Here is a 17,194-nt window from a genome sequence, read left to right as displayed (position 1 = left end):
GCCGCGTTAAACCGGGTAATTTCCTCTTGAGATTATTCTTCAGTGCCATGAATGCCTTTTTTAAAGTCTGGTGCAGCTGTTATAATATTTTTGCCATGTTTTGAAATTAAGTACAGGCGCGTATCCAGGAATTTGTAGACCGGGGGCGCAAACTATGTTTTTTGTTGTGAAATACAATGTGGCAGCAAGCGCTTGCACGACGCAAGGGGTGTCTGAGGGGATGTGCCCCTTAGAAGTAGAAACTTTGGAAAATGAAGACCCAATTGAAGCCATTTGGTGGACCATTTTGTTACTATTATTGTGTAAAATTTTAGTTTGAAAAAGCTTAAAATTGGTGAAAAGATGGCCCAATTTAAGCCATTTGTGGACAAGTTTTGACTTGTGAATTATTGCTTTATAATTATGAACCCATGAAGTTGCGCATGCAGAAGTGAGAAAATTTTGCAAAATGAAGACCTAATTGAAACCATTTGGTGGACTATTTTTGCACTATTATTGTGTAAAGTTTAAGTTTGAAAAGGACGAAAATTTGCCAAATGACGGCCCAATTGAAGCCATTCGTGGACAAATTTTGACATTTATTGTATTTCCGGGTATTGCTTTATAATAATGAACCCATGATGAAGTTGTGCATGCAGTGGGTGTCTGAGGGGGATGTGACCCCTCAGAAGTGAGAAAATTTTGCAAAATGAAGACCTAATTGAAGCCATTTGGTGGACTATTTTTGCACTATTATTGTGTAAAGTTTAAGTTTGAAAAGGCCGAAAATTTGCCAAATGACGGCCCAATTGAAATCATTCGTGGACAAATTTGAACCATTATTGTACAAGGCGGTTCTCGAACCACGAGTCTCGCCTGCTTTCGTGACCGCCTGCTTTTGTGATTACTTTGGGTAGTGCTGGGTGTTAAATACAGAAGCGAAAGCGGGCAGTTGTTTATATATGCACGGGGTGTCTGAGGGGGATGTTCCCCTGAGAAGTTTTGAAATTTTGCAAAATGAAGGTCCAGTTGAAGCCATTTGGTGCATCATTTTTACACTATATATCATTGCCTTTTAAAACAAAAAAGGGCCTGAACTCAATTTGTAAAATTTTAAATGTTTAGGCCTAAGACTTGAGATTCGCAATTAAAGCATGCATGGATCAATATTGAATTGAAGTCAGCATGGAGTCCGTCTTAGCCTACTGACTTTGGTGACCGTAATGTGACGGGCCCTATCGGCGGGCCCGCCGTAATTTTCACATGCTTTTGGGCAGAGGACCCGCCTTCAAGCAATGCCTAAAATAATCACAGACCTATATATTTATAAAACTACGGTTTAAGCATGGGCCTACTTATACGTGCAATCTAACCTTTTCCCTTCTCCTTTTCTCCCTTTTCTCTACTTTTTTCTCCTTTTTCCTCTTTCTCTTCTCTTCTTCTTTTTTTTTTTTTGGGGGGCTGGGCCCACCGGCCCCCCTGAGTCCGCTCCTGAACGGTATACAACTAGTACCTAACTGCTCAAAAATTCTCAAAACCGTCATACTTGCCCGCCTCCCGGCCCAAGCAATTTATGCCATAGGCATACAAGTGTGCTCTCTTTTTACCACTTTTAAGCCCAATTGGGCATACTCTAACATTTGACCCCCATATGACCTTTGACCTCGAGTGACCTCAGTATGATTTTGTTCATGCTCCCTTGATATGGAGAATTACTTTCACCAAGCTTTAGCCAAATCAGATGAAGCTTAATGTGGCAGCCCAAAATCTTAGGGTGTCAAAAGGGGGGGGGGGGGCAAAGATTTTTGGGCATGACCGAAGGGAGGGGGGCAAGCAATTTTTGGCGGACCACTTTGAGAATTGACCACCCCAGGGGTACACATAATTATTTCACAGCCCCTTAATACGGTGCCTGCGGGACAGGTGCATAGCTCCTGTCTAGGTACAACTGTTGCAATTTAGCTTTTCAAACTCTTTTAAAAGAAAGCAATTTTGAGGGGTAAAAATAGTCCAACTTAATTTTTAATTCAGTCATATTTTGTAGATTAAAGGTTATTTTCAGATTTCTTACCGACTGCAGATGAAAGCAGAACTTTTCCTATTTTGCCCAACCAATAATTTTCCCAGATATTTTCCTCAACTGACCAAATCTTTAATTCCCCTGAAAAACAGGGGCAGGCAGCCGCCACATTTTGGCTACCACTGCACACTCACAACATAAGTCTACATGTACATAGGTGTTGTTTTTGTCTGTTTTTGCCTTATAATTAGGCCAAATAGTTAAAAGAAGTATTTTGCGATCCAAGCATCTTTTTTTTATGACATTTTTCCAGTAGGTATCTATGAAAAAAGCTCATTCCCAAAATTGATTCCGATTTTGCCCAGTTGATTCCAAAAATTGTCTTTGTGAGTTATGCATGATTACCGTATGTGTATTGCACTGCTCCATACATGTAGAGCACTGTGTTAAATTATGTTTTGGATGTTATTAACATTTGGTGATATTTTTGCTAAACAAATTAATTTGCAAGAAATTTTTGTATAGACATTATTACATTACATTTTTTTTGAGAAACGTGGGGATGAGGCTGTGAATCATAATGACCCTTTAACACTACAAATTGCTAGAAAAATGGTGCCGTTTCCCTCCACCTCGTTCCCCCAGGATGACTCACCAGCTACGCCAAATGTCAGGATCTTGTTCATGTGGATCAATATTCTATCATAGGCTTGACTTGAGGTCATCTCTGCATGCTGTTTCTGTAAAACGTTCTAGAAAAAAGCACATGAAAAACACATGTAATAACCTTAAAGTGAAAAGGCTGTCAAACACAAATTGATGCAATAAAATCCTACATGGGGGGGGGGAGGTGTTCTTCGAAAAAAAAATTTACGGGGCATAGGGCCTTCACTTTGTCTCGTTTTTTGCAGGTTTACATGGTCCAATAATCACAAGATGACTGACATGTGGTAACAAAGGAAGCAGTCACTGCAATTTGATTATGTCCCATATGATTGGCCATTCAAGACACCCCTGTGAATATACTATAGCGGCCTTTTCAAAATATAATACCTGTTTGCTTGACTGCATTGACAATACCCGGGAACAATACACACAGTATACGCTGGCGAAGTTACGTAATAATCGGATTAACTACCATAGCAATAGGTGAAAACATTTTTTGAATATACCGCGCTGCACTGATACGTTCTCGCGGTACCTCTTCATTGAACCATATCATGCTGATTACTTGCACCTGAAAGGTTAGTATCTTTGAAAAGACCAGTATTGTATTCAATCTATGATTGCAGACATACACAGGTGATGAGTGTAACCTGCTTGTAGTGCAGCGCGATATGTTCAAAATTGTTTTCACCTATTGCTATGGTAAATAATCCGATTCATTGCGTAAATTCGCCAGCGTATATGCATTGGACAAACTTTTACAATAAGCATGATAAGTGATGATGTGACCTCCAGATTTATACATCGTTCGTCTCGCACACTGACAACATTTGATTGAATGGACTATAGGACACCGGTTCAAATCCTTTGTTTGGAGCCAATCGATAAAAGCATGCAGGGCCTCTATACCCATGTACAGTTTATCCCTTACATAACCTATGTCTTGAATACGCTGGCTAAGTTATGTAATAATCGGATTAATATTATATAGCAGTAGGTAAAAACAAGTTTTGAATAATCCGCGCCAGAGAGTCCCATTCAGTGATCCCAGTGAAAGTGAAAAAAAAATCAAATTGTTACGTTTATAAATTTTTTGAATGAAAAACAAATGGCAAAAAAACAAAACAGGAAAACAACAGTATTGACGAAGTTGAAGCCCCATTCAAATACATGTAGCTAATTTATATACTGTCAGTACCGGTATATAAATTACAGACTCACGTAAATGCATTATTTTTTGTCTTTGAAACACGGCTTTCGGCTGAACCACTGTACTAGCAAGCTATGTTAGCACATCTATGACAATGACGAAAGGTACAAAATCAGCCATAGGCCTTTAGATAGCAGACGACACCAAATTGGTGTTTTTTTTACCTTTGACATTCTTTTGTGGCGAGTGACATGGTCTTTCAATTCACGCCGAGTGTCCTTGACAGGTTTGACTATGCTTCATTGGTCATGAAAGAATTCAAAAGATAACCTCTGCCCCAATAATCTCAAGCAATTGTCTGAAACTGCTCCTCGGATCATAAGAACTCAGTCCTCAAATGACAGTCATAATAATGTCCAAAATATAAAAATTACTGACTATCATTGAAGACTGAGTTCCGCAGTCTAGTATCCAAAATCTGAATTTTGATGATTTTTACGATCGGGATGAAAAAAAAATTAAAAAAATCACTGAATGGGCCTTTAGTTCCCTCCTCTCCTTACCCTGGCAATATATAAAATCAAAGAAAAATAAAGAAAAAATAAATAAAACAAGAAAAGAAAAGACAAAGAAAATTAACCAAGTTAAGGGATCTGGAATGAGCGTTTTGAGCGTTTCGATAGTATTTTTGTGGGACATGAGAGCACATCAGACATATCGAATTACATTCTGAATAAGAAGAATCTCTTTCTGATATCAAATAAATTTCATTGTTTGAAATTCACGATATAATACAAATTTTATGACAAATTATTAAAATTTGATATTTTTCACATTTTTGATATATAACAGTCCTCGAAGTAAATATCATAAATCTAATGATATATTCTTAAACAGTCCCTGACATACCATACATGTATAGGCCTATGTATAGTAAATTTGTCTGCTTTATCTGTTTTGTGCTGTTTAAGCAAATAGTTAAACAATTTCCATAAAATGTAAGCTTTTACTGTCAGATATGTCCCCTTTTAATTTTGAGCAGAACAAGTGAGGTAAAGCAAAGAAAATTGGAATTTACTACTACTAGCGCCAATGAATGTTATACAAATGTAAAACGGTACAATCCTGTGTGTGTGGGGTTGTGTGTGTGTGGGGGGGGTGTGTGTTCTTGCCTGAGGTACATTGTGGGGTGATTGATAAGTACAAATCGACACTGTGGGGCTTTTTTACATAGTGGGGTTAACCCCATAATGTAATTGATTTATTTTTGTATAAAATACGTTCTGGGGTGGTCCTGAACACCCGCCAAAAATCACCCCATACTGTTTTGTATGAAAATTGTGTGTTGACCAAGTTGTGTGTTTGCAGTGGGGCTATTGTTGTACGTGTTAGAGCGCCATCTTTTTAAAATTTCACCTGGATTGTGATCAACAGAGGGCAGCATACTGTTCATACACAACATCAACCCACAATGTACCTCCGGCGAGTAGGTGTGTGAGCGGAAAAAGTTACCCGAAAATCATTTTATTTGGATTTTATTTGGATCTAAAATAACTTTGTAAGTAAAATACTTAATAATCAAACCATATCATGAGTTTATTTGTCTAAAAAAAACCCCGTCTTTGTAGTATGGTCTTTTAAACTTCTGAAATTTTAAGCTTACTATAAAACACTGTTCAATCGATTGTCAATCAAATCGAGGGCTTTAGAGGGTACAATTATTGCACCATTTTTCTCAGGCCTACTAAATACAATAGTATAGGCCTGAAACTGAGGCTAGAAAATTTGAGCACCTTAGGTGCTGTGGTCATCACACAATCTTGATATTGTCTGTTGTGAATTAAATGTAGGCCTATACTAGTCTCAGTTTCAGACCTATACTAGTCTCAGTTTCAGACCTAAAATTTTGTATTTTTTATATAATTATAGCCTAAATAGGCCTGAGCAATAAGCTATTACAACACGCTATGTGATTTTCTTGCGCACGGCAAAAAAATATACAAAATTATTACCTATTACACTAACTCGTGAACAAAATGTACTGTTCTATGTACCGATCTTAATACTATAGTGCTATCATATCCATGCTCGTATCCAAGGGTGGCAAACTGTTACTGTAACAAATTGGCAAATTTTACATTCACCACCTGTGCTCTCCCGTGATCGTAGTTGAAATGAAAATGGCTGCTATTGACATTGAGCCGTCCCATCCTCCTTTGCGCGCGGGAATTATCGCAAGTTTTCACTGAAATCGTAATTGAACCAATGACAACAACTGTTTGGTATGTACCGTAACCACCCGGGTATAAGCCCACCTTCAGGTATAAGCCCACCCCCTATTTTTCAAAACATTCTGGGAACAAGGGTGCACTTGGCTATAAGCCCAGTACTAAATTGTGGCTAAGTTCTTAAATCCAATCAATGCTTTTCTCTCAGTTATATCAGTTGATAATAAACATTCCACACTTAGAATTTTAAGAAATTGACATAGATGATAGAAATTACTGGTACATTGGGCATACTAGCCCCTCCCCGGTTATAAGCCCACCCCCCTTTTTGAAGTGAAATCTGCCATCTAGGGGGGTGGGCTTATACCCGAGTGGTTACGGTATTAGGATTATATAGATTTTGTGGCGCGCAACTGCGAGCAATAGCGACCAAACTATAAACAGATTTGTGCCCCGGTTCTTTCTCACTATCCAAGACGTCGGGAACCAGCGAAGCTATCAACCGCCTTGGACAACCACTATATTTTACCACCAAAAGTATGACACATTTTGGGGACAACCAAAATGCTTTGAGGACAAGCAGAATTCATGCTTTAGTTAGGCCTATCCTCGGATAACCTCCATATTTTCCTTATTTCGACACTGCGCAGGGGAACGCGAATACAAACGTATATAATGAGATTACCTAAACAACAAGATGGAAGCCGTAGTTATGTAACGCTTCGGAGGCAAAAAAGACACATTTCTAGGTCAAATTTTATATCCGGTGTCGGACTTTTGTTTTTCACTGCTTGATTTTACGATCTGCAGAACGAAAATAAATACAATCTCTTACACACAATGCACTACACGCTCTGTATGCATTTACAAAGTGATTTGCAGCTGTCAGCATTTCATATTCAAGCCTAATTAATTATTCATGATTTCCCATTTATCTCTTTTTAGTCTCCAGGGATTATTCGAAGTATAAGCAATGCGACCAAATTTGCATCATGAGACCGTACGACCTACTGCGCAAAATTTGCGCTTTTCGTTCACAGGCCCCGCCGCGACAGCAGCCATTTTTTGTCGGCCATGTTTGATAGTTGCGGCGAGGGCCTGTGGGACTCAGGCTAACCTAAATGTACCAAAAGTCCAGAACTAACCTGAGTCCCTCATGCCCTCGCTGCGACTGCCAAACAGCAGATAAAAAAATGGCCGAAAGCGTGAAGCGCAACACGGAAAAAGATTCAGCCTAATAATTATTTCAAACGGCTGGCGAGAGGCTATTATGATGATGAGGGGTGTTACGAATTGCGTCACATCACGTGGCATCATTCATAATTTTCATTCATTAAAGACCCGGTCACAAGTGATCGCGAAAGCAGTCCGAACAAGCGCAGAAATACAATCGGCCACACTCGACAAGTACAATCGGCCACACTCGACAATTTCCGACTCTGCGATTGCGCAGGTGAATACCTGTAGTTTCTGCGGTCACAGCCTGATATGAGATCGTAAGTATTATACACACATTGATTTTTTAAAGATAAAAAAGCACTCTTGGTTCATGGCACAAAACTACGAAAGCATCAAAATGTTGATACGGGAACAAGCAACTAAAAAAACGAAATGCAGGGTGCATTTAAAAATTGGCACAGATAATGTAGAGAACCGAAGAGGATAAAGCAAGCACCCTCTGGGGATAAAAAAAATTACAAGTGACGTCATAAAATATGAGCCTGCTTTTTTTCGCTCGTATTCTTTTACATGTGAATCACCCGAAAAAAGGCCATTTTGAAAGCCCTAAAAATGTGACAAAATGTCAGTCGATAGGAAATTTTCAAGCAGATACCCACAAAATAAGATCTCCTCTGTGGTCATGTGTTATATGGTGGGACCCCAAAATAGTGGGAGGCGTTACATTTTTCTCTCCTCTTCCAGATTTAACTTGTTGGTACAGAGCTATTCTTTGTCCAATTGCATAAAGTTTGGGCTCATTATACAGCTTGATTATTCTACTTTTCAAATATGTTTCACAATTTGAAATTATCATTTGTTTAATTAGTGAAAAATATTAAAATGTTAACGAGGATAAACCTGGAGGATAAGCGGTAGAGGATAAGCGGTAGAGGAGTATGTGCAATCTCTATGAGAATGTTGTGGAAACATGATATCTTTTTGAATTTTAAATTTTATCATTGCCAAATTCTGTGCTATACATGCAAATCATATCTCAAATCAAAGCTTGTTCATTCATTATTCATATTCAACTATTAGTTTGATCTATTTCATGTTTTCAAGTACTCACTGAGAACCGCAAGTCACAAGACCCACAATTTTTCCCTATTCACTACACACAAATGTCAAGATTTTCAGTCACAACATGCGTTTTGGCTTTAAATTGTTGTTACTTGAGAATTACATGTATACACCCTAAGATAGGAAAAGTATACATTTTTGGAAAGCATTTTACCCAGGGAATCCAAATATGCAGTTAAAATAAATGTAGGATACACTCTAAAGAAAATATTTTCAAAAATGTAATCAACATTTGGTGCATAAAGTTACGTACATTTTCACACCCTGTATCACCACTTTGGCCAATCATAACATAGTAAAAGTATACATTTTATTAAAGCTCATAGTGTTGCCTGCCACAAAATTAGATTACATTAGAGGTATTCCATATCAGTAGCAAATGCAATAAATTATCAATTTTCTAGTAAAATTATTTTTTTTTTTTTTTTTTCCTATATATTTTCTTACACACCCTGTATTATACTAACATCAATTTTGCATTGTTAGATTCCTTGGAACATTAGCTTTCCAAAAATGTATAGTTTTGTTGGTGTGAGATGTATAGTTTTAGACATGTATTAATTTAAGTGAAAATGAAGACAAATTATCAAAATCAGTGTTTGTAACGCAAATGTGCCCCACCATATGACATGTGACCCTGTATCTCTGTGTTCTTTTTTCTGCTATCGACTGACATTAAGACTTCAAATAAAGCATTTTGTTTCTGCCATTTTGATCATAAATTTAGGTTCTGTGCGCAAAACCAAGCCAAAGTCGCAAAAGCTTTGCACGTATAATGAGTGTATGGAAAACTCTGACTTTAGCCTGATAAAAGACGTCTAAATATGGATCTGCTGCACGCTGTACAATAGCGGTGGTAGTAGCTGATCGCCACGCATCAGGGCATTTTCAATTGGAGAGGGCCTCTGCTTGTACCCTCCTTTGGTAGAGAACTATGAAACCATGAAGCCGGATGATTATGTAAAAATTCATTTGCTGCACCCTGGTTACCATGGCAACAAATCTAGAAATCCGCTCATTTCACTTTTGAGTAACAGTTGTTTCTGTGTCCAGTCAGAGGCATTGTAGGTTGCCATAGCAACCAGAGTGAACCAACACATGCTTTTTTTAAAACTTGGCTTCGAGGGCTACAATTGGTGTACAACACTTGATACCTGATATCTGGGAAAGTGATGTAAATTTTCTGTATTACATAGGCCAAAACTTAGTCAAGCCCACTTAAAGCTATAGTCTGTGATTTCATTCTCAATTTAAATTGGCCGTTGTTAACACAAAATTGTGAGTATTTACTGTCGGAAAGAGTCCTGTCATTTTTGAGCCACAATATTGAGGACAAACAGAAAAAAAATAGCTTAAATGTCCTAGACAGAGGGGGTAGCATCACAAGATGGATTTTTGTGATTTTCTTACATAAATCGGATACAATAACAATATCAAGCATTTGATTTGGATGTGAAATTGGGTTAGCTTCAATATGAGTGTATGGATAATTATCAGCGGATCAGACTGTAATGGTAAAAATATGTTCGGCTGAATAAAGTCTTTAATTAAGACTTTTATTGAAATTGTTACATTTTGCCTTTTCCTCACAAACTATGAAGAGTTTGGCTGTTATATGTTAGACTACTTGTAAACATCACAAATTCACCAAAAAATCGGGTTCGAAAAAATAAAAGGGGCATGGCCTATCAAGATCTCAGACTATAGCTTTAAGTAATCCTTAGAGGGGAAATATAATTTGTAAAAGGAATAATAACACATTGTTACTAAAAATGAATACCGGTAGCAGAAAGCCCCCAGTTTAAAGCAGACCTGAACACAGATGTGCAAGCCTAGATTCACATGTATCATGTTGGTTTACTATTAGTACTAGTGCCAGATACATTTAAGATGTCAGACTTGGAGCAACCAGTTGGATTGTTAATTGCTGGCAATGACATTGAAGCATTGGCTATTATAGTGATGCTTGCGATCTTATTCATATAAAGTACTTTAGTTGTTTCCTTGAAAATACTCGTCAGATTAATGATGCCACTTTCCGAAGAATTCCTGCAAGCAACAGCTCAACAGTTTCTGCACCTATTTGTGTTGTTCATCAGTGGCATCGTAGACGCTGAGGAATTGGCAGAATTAATAATGGATGTGCTTGAAGCATTCGGAGAGGCTATTTTGTAGAACTGTAATTGCCTGACTGTTTTCCAAAACTCAACTCAGTCCAAGATAGAGATGCCACATGCTAGCTAGATTTTGGTAAGCTTGCAAGTTGTTTAACACTTTTAGTGATAAAAATTTGTTCCATTTCCAATTGCAGCAATTAAATTTAAATAATCCAACAGTCTTGTCTTTTTAATTAAAAACAATGACTCTATAAAAGATACTGCCATCTTAAATCCATGGTGGGAAAAATATGGAAACATTAAGGAAGCTGCTTCCAGGGAAGTTTTGCTGTTTGGAGGGAAATTTTGCTTTTTTGTACATAAAGGCTCATACGTATAATAACTAACTTGTTTAACATTTGGCTTGCTTGAATTTGCTTTCCGTGAAATAAACATTTATTCAAGCCCTGCGATATCTTTAAAGTCACAGTCTGCGATCTTGATAAGCCACACCCCTTTTATTTGTTTAACCCTGATTTTTTTATTATTGGAAATATTTATAAGTGTTCTAACTTGCATCTGAAAGGAACCAGCCAAAGTTATCTTAGTTTTCAAATAAAAAGCAAAACATTTTAAACTTTGAAATAATATCCGATTCGGATGTTAATTCGCCAAAAATGTTTTCTGACTTTTACCGTCTGATATGCTGAGAAGTATCCGTATAAAAGATACTCATATAATATTAAAGTTAACTAAATTTTACACCCAAATCAAATGCCTAACCTTGTAGTTGTGACATTTTCTATTTATAAGAAATTTACGAAAATCCAACCTGTGAACTAACCCCTTTCTAATGTCCTTAATATACATGCAGAATCTTGGATTGTCGCAAATTTTCAGGTGCTGCACGCCAGCAGGTACCGTACGCCTACATGCAAAGTTAGGCCATGTCAAATTCAAAGTCTTCTTTAGGCCTACAAGGCTGGGGTAGCCTAAAGAAAAGAATTTTGTAAAAATACAGGGCCCTGCACATGTAGCTCTAGTTTAATTTCTTGCCTCTGAAAAAAAAAGTAATTATTTTTTTCGGTCTGAATTTAGACTGCACAACACAAAATTGCGCCACAAACAATGTAGTAAATGGTGGGTAGTTCGGTGGAAAAAAAAAGCAGGTCGAAAAAGGGGGTCAAGCGATTTTTGGCAGGTCGAATGGGGGGGCAAGCAATTTTTGGCACAGATATTTTGGGCACCGTTTCTATATTACGCCCTAAAAGGCGTGGAAATATGCAAAATTTCCTGCTCGCTGCGCTCATTTAAGGTTTTAAATTTGGGTTCCCCAAAATATTTTGCATGTGTAAAGGGAGGGGGGGGGGGGGGGCAAAGGTTTTTTGGCACGTCGAAAGGGGGGGGGCAAAGGTTTTTAGCACAGCCAAAGGGGGGGGCAAATGATATTTGGCAGACCATTTTGAGAATTCACCCCCCCAGGCCTCCAAAAACCGCGGGAACGCGGGAACGGCGTTCCCAGAAAGGTCACAGAGGTCACAGAAAAAAAAATTGCAAAAAAAAAAATTTTTTTTTTTTTTTTTTTTTTAATTTTTTGTTTTTTTTTTATTTTTTTTTTTACTGGACCTATTATGAAACTTCAGGATCATTTACAGTTAATTTAAAAAAAAAAAAAAAAATCAGAAAAAAATTACAGTTTGTTATCCTGTATATATAATATGCAAACCATTAACTAATGTTTATTTCTTCATCTATCACATATTATAGATGCATTGGTTTTCCATGCATTTATAATATGTGATAGATGAAGAGGTAAACACAAGTTAATGGTTTGCATATTAAGGATAACAAACTGTAATTTTTTCGTAATTTTTTTCCATTTTTTTTTTCAAATTATCTGTGAATAATCCTAACCCTTCAGAATAGGTCCAGTGGTTCTTCAAAGTTGCAAAATACTTCTAAAAAAATGTTTAAAAAAATTGTTTTGAGTTTTGACAGTAATACTTTGAAATTTTAAGTTGTGTTTTTTTGTGAAAAAGGATGTAAATTTTTATAGAAAACTGTTCCAAAATAAGGCTCAGATTGCACGAGAGAGCATCTAAACCCTGAGAGCTTCCAGGGCCCTTAAGCGGCCCCTGGACCCCGGCATTAGGATTTCGCTTATATTGCGTGATGTCCTTCTGGCACGTTACATAGGCCTATTTCAGTTATTTCACAGAAAATTTTCAGCACTTGTCATTAAGTTCCCAGACGGCAGAAAATTTTCTGGAGGCCTGCCCCCCCCGGGGGTACACATAATTATTGCACCACCCCTTATGCATAAACTGAGTCAAGCGATGGCGCTCTTTGCTGGGATGTACCATAAAAAGTAAATGTAATCTGTACCAAATAACAAATTTTTCGAAAACTAATACAACAAAAACATTCAAAATTTGGTCACATGGGGATCAAATGCAACCTTCAGGCCATTTTCTTGTGAATTTTAATGGAGCTTTTATTTGGTGGTGTGCGCCCTTAATAACTTTAAGACAAGGTTTCCAAATTTTGAGGGCTTGCAAACTCATGAATAAGTAAAGAAATAAGACTTAAAATTCATGTTACTATACAATATTGTTTTAAATATGTACAACTATGCTGAATTCTCACTAAAAATGTTTTTCTCCATGCATTTTGTGACCAAAATGTGGCCAAAACCAGGTGCCAAAACACATCGGCCGGTAATGGGTGACGGCTGTCTTTAGCAACCTTTTTCGGCAAAATGTACTTTAAACTTCCCAGAAAATATATATTTTAGCAGGGTTTTAGTTATTTTCTATACAGTTTGTATGATTTTTGCAATTATCTGTGATATTTAAACATAGAAAATGGTGAATTAAGCTCAAATTATAATGGTAAATCGCTGAAATTGAATGAAGTTATTAAGCTTAAAGTTCGATTTTCGAGTTAGACAACTTTCAAAAAATTGTACGCGTGTAAATATGCCGGCAGCAAGCACGCACAAACCACAGCGTAAATCGCATTAATTTTACATGATTTTACTCTCTGGCTAAAGTAAAGGTGTACAGATTATAGTGCCACATCTAGATGTCAGACTTGGAGCAACCAGTTGGATTGTTAATTGCTGGCAATGACATTGAAGCATTGGCAATAAGTGATGCTTGCGATCTTATTCATATACAGTACTTCCTTGGGGAATATGAACATGTGTATTTTATTTTTCTGTTCAACTACGCAGACTTTTGCTTTGTACGATTTTTAATATCAATCCATAAGTATAATTGTTCACTAATATGCCCTATACTGCCTGCTGTTGCTGAAATTAGTGAATATCACCTTTCCTGCATTGTAAGTCAACAATCAACATACATACACAATGTACAGTGGAACCTTGATATAATAAACAGCGTTCGAAATTTTGGTTGTCCGGTTGCCCGGGACAACTAAAAAAGTCACCGGACAACCAAAAATACTGATTCGGTTGTCCGCCGGACAACCATAAATCTAGCCAAAAGTCACATTTGTAGGCCTACGGACAACCAAAAACTTAGACAGACAACCAGAAATTGTAATCTGGTTGTCCGTGGGACAACCACTTATTTTTCCTAAATTCGAACACTGATAATAAACTAACAAAGCAATTAATATGTTATCAGTGCCAGGACTGAATTTTCCTATGTTGGCGATTTTTTTTAGCAACCATTAAATGATAAAGTCCTGATATCACAAACCAATTTCTTTGGCACAAGGATGTTTGTTATAACAGGTTTTACTGTACTACAGCTAAGGTACTGTTGTAGTCTATACTGTAAATCCCCATATTTAGTTAGTGTGGGATTTAATTCCATGATTTTTGCAAGGAGGAAAATTTGTGAACTTAAAGCAATACCACGAGATTTGCTAAGGAGTGCGCCCTCTATGTAGGCCTACATTTTCCGAAACACATTTTGTGTTGTTTACATGAATCGAAAGATCATCGAGAATAGACAATAAACCTGTGAATATTAAAACCATGGGAGTTGCCGTTTTGACGAAATGTGAAATTAGTTTTCAAATCTCGGGTGCCCGAGAATCCTAACACTGTACTATTGAATGGCGATTGCTGTATTCAGAATATTATCAGTTGTATGCCAAATATAAACATTAGAACACTGGGGCTTAAAATATGTTGATAACTAGGGTCATTTCTTCATTTTATGATGACAAGAGTGGAAAGTAAATTTTGTGCACTCTCGTCATATTGCTTTAAATACAATGGCTATGTGTTTTGAAGTTGACACCAAAAAAGGGTGAAAATAATAGAGCCACACACGCACTAGGCGTAAATAATTGTGTTCATTATGATGGACTGAAAAGGAAAATGTGCAGCATAAGTCTACGGGTACGCCCACTAGTGCTGGTGTCGGCTTGCATTTTCATTATCGACAAATCGACAAAATTGAAAACCCGACGTCGATAATTGTCGACAAAGCATGAAACAAATGCAGCATCACCGCAGCAGTACTTACAGCTCCCTGTGGTGAGTGTAAAAGGTGTTGAATTCATCACCCAAAGTTTAAATGTCGAGCAACCCTAATCACAATCATTGATATTTTAAAAATTGCGATATGTATCGAATAGCACTGAACCTTACTCAAGAATGTTAAGGGGGCGATAAACTTGAAGTGCCACTTCTAAAAGCCTTTTGTCCCTGTTTAACTTTGTCCCCGCCAACTAGGTTCGGGATGGGGACTATAAAATGAGCTCTGTGCGTCCGTCCGTTACTAAATGTTAACCCTACCAACAATCGGTTCCTACGCACAAACCGTTAGGCGATGATGACATGGTTTGATGGGCAAGGGGTTCTACATCTTGTACACAATTGGTTAGATGTTCAACGCAAATTCTGCATATTAAATAGCTAATTTGCATAATTTAAAGGGGCATTGTCTGTTTTTGATTTGTGATGTCTTGTTAACAAATTATCTCAAGTTTGGTTAGGTGTATAGTAATCAAAGGTAAGTTTAAGAATAGGTGGCGTGGGGTGGATGTGAGGTTAGGTTTAAGGTGGTTATGGTAGTGTAGGATGGGATTAAAGCCCTAGTCAAGGATTTTAATTTTGTTTAAGTTAAAGCTATAGTCCGCGATTTCATTCTCAATTTACATTGGCCTTTGTTTACACAAAATGATGAGTGTTTAATGTCAGAAAGAGTCTTGTAATTTTTGAGCCACGATATAGAGGACAAACAGGAAAAAAAGCATAAATGTCCTATACAGAAGGGGTAGCATCACAAGTTGGATTTTCGTGATTTTCTTACATAAATCGGATACAGTTGCGATATCAGGCATTTGATTTGGATGTGAAATTGGGTTAGCTTCAATATGAGTGTCTTTTAAGTACGGATAATTATGGGCGGATCAGACTGTAATGGTAAAAATATGTTCGGCTGAATAAAAGTCTTATTTAAGACTTTTATTCAAATTGCTACATATTTGCCCTTTCCTTGCAAACTATGAAGAGTTTGGCCGTTATATTTCAGATGTAAGTTAGACTACTTATTAACATCCCAAATTCACAAAAAAATTGGGTTCAAAAAATAAAAGGGCGTGGCCTATCCAGATCATGGACTATGGCTTTAAAGTGCTTGTGTTGGGTTTCTAATTTTTTAGTGTTGAGTAAAGTTAAGGATAGGTGGGTGGGGTAGAGTGAGGTTAGGTTTAAGGTTATGGTAGTGTAGGATAGGATTAAAGCACTAGTCTAGGATTTTAATTTTTTAATGTTAAATTCCTTGTGTTGGGTTTTTACATTTTTTTAGTGTTGGGTAAGTTTAAGTATAGGTGGGGTGGGTGGAGTGAAGTTAAGTTTGAGGTTAAGTGTTGGGTAAGTTTAATAATAGGTGGGGTGGGATGAGGTTAGGTTTAAGGTTATGTTAGTGTTGGATAGGATTAAAGCACTAGTCTAGGATTTTAATTTTTTAATGTTAAAGTCCTTGTGTTGGGTTTTTACATTTTTTAAGTGTTTTGGTAAGTTTAACTTAAGAATAGGTGGGGTGTAGTGTTGGGCGACTCAGTCGACTAAAGTCGGAGTCGCGACTGTTGACGCCAGTCGGCAACTCAACTTTTGCTATTGTCAAAGTCGACTTTTAATCAGCTTATAAAATGCCTTCTTTTTGCCTTAAATTTCTCCACTGCCTTGAAAAATAACAAAGGAAAATGTCCAGAATCATCAAACTATGTTATAAATTGTTGCATTCACTCTTGTAACATTATTTATAATATACAAGTTTGGTGACTGCTGAGTTCCTTTATATTGTTTTCCGATGTATTAACATGTCGGCAATTTTCAATTTAGGTTTATTAAGTTTCATTTTCCCCCTTTTCATTCTCAGATGGAATCTTGGAGGGCTGAGTGCTTGGTGTACATCCTTAGTTTTCTTTGCATTGCTTTCGTTTTCATTTTAATTACAGTTATTTCATTTAGCCATTTCCACCAGGCTTCTTGTCCTTAAAGGTAAGCTCAAGATAAAGGCCCAAATCGAAATTGTTTTGAGACTTTCCTGTACAGGGCGTTAACAGTAAAAATTCAACTTGATTACAAATTAATTTGCCTTTTGTGGATTATTTAGAGGACTAAAAAGTTGAAAAAAGGTTCCAGCTTTTCCTATTTTTATATGATTTTTCTGGATTTTTAGGCGGGCACACTGGTTTTTGTATTTTTGTTTGTTTGTTAAAATAATGTTTGTTTGTTTTGTTTCATTTTTTTCAAATATGGGCAGGT

The 17,194-nt window shown here is 37.0% G+C and overlaps 2 long non-coding RNA genes across 3 annotated transcripts in view; both read right to left on the bottom strand.

The window, feature by feature from the left end:
• The window catches only part of LOC140146057 (uncharacterized), a 273,862-nt gene that overhangs the window by 147,098 nt on the left and 109,570 nt on the right, over positions 1 to 17,194 (bottom strand). The gene's annotated exons all lie outside the window — the stretch shown is intronic.
• The window catches only part of LOC140146043 (uncharacterized), a 107,070-nt gene that overhangs the window by 12,173 nt on the left and 77,703 nt on the right, over positions 1 to 17,194 (bottom strand). For both annotated transcript variants that reach the window (XR_011858178.1, XR_011858179.1), the window contains exon 3: positions 2,655 to 2,751. This is a non-coding gene — a long non-coding RNA (uncharacterized lncRNA). The remainder of the gene's footprint in view (positions 1 to 2,654; positions 2,752 to 17,194) is intronic.

Source organism: Amphiura filiformis, chromosome 2 (genome assembly GCF_039555335.1).
Source record: "Amphiura filiformis chromosome 2, Afil_fr2py, whole genome shotgun sequence".
In the NCBI taxonomy this organism is placed as follows: domain Eukaryota; kingdom Metazoa; phylum Echinodermata; class Ophiuroidea; order Amphilepidida; family Amphiuridae; genus Amphiura; species Amphiura filiformis.
Note: the sequence above shows the minus strand (reverse complement) of the source record. Positions and strands in the feature narration are given on the sequence as shown.